Raw genomic sequence first — 4,745 nt, 5'->3', positions numbered from 1 at the left:
AGTCTAGTCTATAGTCTAGTCTATAGTCTAGTCTATAGTCTAGTCTATAGTCTAGTCTATAGTCTAGTCTATAATCTAGTCTATAGTCTAGTCTATAGACTAGTCTATCGCTACCCCTATCAAAAATTAATAAATAATAATAAAAAATATGAAAAAAAATTACGAAAAGACCTGTTTAATTATTAACACAAAAATTAACGTCAAAAAATAAATTTTTTATTTGGTATCTTTTGAACTGCGTTTATTTGTGTACTTTTACTAATACATTCTCACCAGTTAGGTCTTTGACAGGGGACTTAGGTCCTTGACAATTAGTTTCGCCCATATACTACTATATGTCTAATAGTTTCTTAGATAACTATTTTTTCTATTTAATTCATGTGGTGGCTGCAAGCTCCCCAGATTAAATTCCGCTCTTTATCCTCAAAATTTTCTATTTTATTCATAGTCCCCATTAAAAGTTCGCTCGTTATACTCTTAATGTTCAGATGTATGTCAAAGTTCTTCAAGTGAAATTATGTGATTCTATCTCTAACAGTTTTTCAGATATGCGAATTTTTCTTTTCCAATATAAACTAATTTTTGTATTTAATTTATATGAAAGGTGCCACGCCCCCTAACGCTAGTCCTCCCACATTTTATCCTAAATAATCATATTGACACTAAAGTGGCTCCGAAAAAAAGTAGGGACTCTAACTGTATTATATATATTTCAAGAAAAACGAATTTTTTTATTAAAATAATATGGGAGGTGCCGCTCCCCTCATAGACAGTTCGCCAATTTATTACTTAAAATGTTTACATCAATGTTAAAGTTATTCATGAAAAATTTTGAGATTATAACTGTATTAATTAATTTAATTTATATCGGAGGTGCCACGCCCCCTGAGGCTAGTCCTCCCACATTTTATCCTAAAATAATCATATTGACACTAAAATGGCTCTGACAAAATTTGAGCACTCTAACTCTCAAGATAAATGAATTTTTGTATTTAATTAATATGGGAGGTAGCGCTCCCCTCATGTGTAGTCCGCCAATTTATTACCCAAAATGTTTACATGGATGTTAAAGTTATTCGTGCAAAAATTTAAGATTCTAACTGTAATGGTTTCTAAGATAAACGAATTTTTATATTTAATTTATATGGGAGGTGCCACGCCCCCTATAATCATATTTTTTATCCCATATAATCATATTGACACTAAAATGCCTCTGACGAAATTTGAGGACTCTAACTGTTATATTATCTCAAATATACGAATTTTATATTTTCTTATTGGGGGTGTGGCTTCTCGCCCACTTGAAAATTTAAAATAAAAAATGTCTATTACCTATTCCAGACATATAGAAATACGCTGTGAAAATTTCAAGCATATCGGTTCAGCCGTTTAGTAGTCTATAGCGTTCAAACATACAAACATATAAACATACAAACAAACACACATTTACTTTAATATATATATAGATAATCTAATCTAGTAGTCTATCCTATAGTCTAGTCCATAGCCTAGTCTATTGTCCAGTATATAGTCTATACTATTCTATAGTATAGTCTTAGTTAGTTAATTAGTTTTCATAAACCAGCAATTTTCTTAATTTTTTAAGCTAATTAGGTCTTTGTTCTCTTCTGGATCTAGTTCCCTCATAAGTATTACTGAAGAAAATTCTGATATCAAAAGCCCGATAAGTTATTAGTCCAATTGTGATCTTATTGCATTTAAATGTAATTGAAAATATAATTTGCATTGTAAAAAAACAATCCTGCTAACACATATAGAACAATACTCATACCACTTACAAAGTGACAAATAAGCAGCAGGTGACAGGAGCTGTAGTGGATTTCTATATAAATGTGTTTCGTTAAGTAATATGCAAAAAAGGCTAACTAAAATGGAATTAATTAATTTAATTTTAATTTATTAAAATTCATTGCGTATTTTGTTCATATAAACATATTTTTTTCATTATTTTTCTGACTTCTTTTAGCTTAAAATTATAAATCAGATAAATAGTATATAAACTTAGAACGTTTTGCATATTAGCTTGTACATTTATAAGTGTGATTTTTTGTGTCGACGTGTGTGTAAAATTGAAACTGTAGTAAATTGTTATGCAACATTTTAACCATTTTGACCACACTCACCACGGGTTGGCGGTAAACGAGCACTATCTACACAAATATATACAAACATATGTATGTATGAGAGTGTGTAATGACAAGTGAGTAAGTGTAGCGAGTGTATTTTGTAGTTTAACACGACAGGATAATGTATGACAACAAAATTAAAATACAAAAAAAGAATGCACATACATACATATTTGTACAAATGTACTTGTTTGTAAGAGTATATAATGTGTTTGTGCATATTTACAGGAGCAAAAACTTTAAACCAGACAAAAACTGAATGACAAAGTAAAAAAAATATATGTTAAAACAAACTTATATACAAAATGTTAAATTTAAACATATTGTTAAAAATGAACATATACTTAGTATGTATTTATATAAGGGTGACTTTGTTCAAATGGTGATGAACAAATCTCATTTAAATTTTGAGAAAACCGTTAAAAAAGATCATTACATGTTAATACACCAAGATCGAACATTCTCAAAATAAATTTTTATAATTTCTGAGATTAAGGCTCTAAATTTTATTCATTCAAAGTCAGTATGTTAGTAATACCCGTAAAAACATAAATAAATAAATGCATTTAGTGTAAATGTACTCGTTTAAATGCATTTGAGTAAATATGTTTGTTTGTATTGTAAATACACATACATAAATATGTATGTAGATATATTAATGTTTGTGTATGAAATATTATGGAAATATGTGAATACATACATTCACATAGTTATTTGAAAATAAATTTCAACGTATAAATTGTATATATAAAAATACTGAAGAAATCTTATGGCACTTAATCCATTTCAAACATAAAGTCAAAAGTTCAAATTAATTCCTAGAACAGCACTGAAACTGAAGTTCTGTTCTAGTTTTGTTCTAGTTCTGTTCTAGTTCTGTTCTAGTTCTGTTCTAGTTCTGTTCTAGTTCTGTTCTAGTTCTGTTCTAGTTCTGTTCTAGTTCTGTTCTAGTTCTGTTCTAGTTCTGTTCTAGTTCTGTTCTAGTTCTGTTCTAGTTCTGTTCTAGTTCTGTTCTAGTTCTGTTCTAGTTCTGTTCTAGTTCTCTTCTAGTTCTGTTCTAGTTCTGTTCTAGTTATGTTCTAGTTTCGTTCTATTATTGTGGAAAAATGTCTCTGTTATTTCTCCATTAACACAATATAACTGTGTAAATGCATATGTATATTTCCACCTAAATAACTGTAAATTTAAAAGTTGCAATCTATGTGTTTGAGTGTTAGTGTAGGTGAAATATAATGTAATATTGTTGTTGTACTTTACTCACTCATATTTATATATGTATGTTCGAATGTGTGTTTATAAATGTAAATGAATTTAAAAGCATTTTACCGTTTATTGACATAATATTTTAGTTCAGTCAGTGTGGCACTCAGTTATGAGTATGGAGATTATTAATGCGAACGAGGAGTAAATTGCAGTGTATAGAAATTACGGATAAATAAATATTTACACATTAAGGTTGTATCAAGAAATAGGGACATTTAACATCGGAATCACCCAAGGACACCATTTCAATATGTTTTTTCTGTAAAGTTGTTCGAAACGGAACCATACTAATATAAAATATATAAATTTATGCTAAAATTGTATGATTGCGATGTCATGTAAATAATATTTGTTGCTGTTAGTTTTGTATTTATTTATTATTATTTCACTTATATTTTTTCCAAAAATTATTATTTAATTAAATTTTGCTGTAGCATGAGAGAGTGAATACACACAAGTGAACATTTTAAATGTTTACTGAATTATGATCATTATGTATGTATGTATGTATGTATGTATGTATGTATGTATGTATGTATGTATGTATGTATGTATGTATGTATGTATGTATGTATATATGTTTGTATGTATGTATGTATGTATGTATGTATGTATGTATGTATGTATGTATGTATGTATGTATGTATGTATGTATGTATGTATGTATGTATGTATGTATGTATGTACTATTTTTATTTATAAATATGTATGTTAAATAAATGTATATATTTACTTATAAAGGTGATGTATAGTATAACAATTTAATTATTTTGTATTTTTTTAACATATTACTTTTTATTATATATATATTTTTTTATTTTTTTTTAATGTGAACTATGTATTATTTATTTTTTAAAATTTATTGCATTTATTGTTTATGTCTTTCATTGATTGTCTATTTGTGTTTATTTAATTATGTATACTTAATATATAATATAAATATTGTTATTTGCATTTTTAGCTTATTTCTTCCCTCTTGTTTTTATATCTATGTTTCTACTACATACAAATACAAATTATATTAAATTAATATAAAATTGTATTTGTTTTAATGTTGGCAGCCAAAAGTATAGTTATTGCAAAATTTATATAAATTATAATTAATTTTCATACAATATTATAAAAAAACATATTTTGAGTAATCACAGTTTGTTGAAAATATTACGGCAATATTAAGTTTTTCACCGTTTCTTGTTCTAGTTAAGTTGTACCTCAGTTCTAGTTCAATTCTACTTAGTTCAGTTCTAGTTCAGTTCTAGTTCAGTTCTAGTTCAGTTCTAGTTCAGTTCTAGTTCAGTTCTAGTTCAGTTCTAGTTCAGTTCTAGTTCAGTTCTA

This window comes from Lucilia cuprina, chromosome 5 (assembly GCF_022045245.1).
Source record: "Lucilia cuprina isolate Lc7/37 chromosome 5, ASM2204524v1, whole genome shotgun sequence".
NCBI classification, from domain to species: Eukaryota; Metazoa; Arthropoda; class Insecta; order Diptera; family Calliphoridae; genus Lucilia; species Lucilia cuprina.
The sequence above is the reverse complement of the archived record's forward strand: the minus strand, read 5'-3'. Positions refer to the sequence as shown.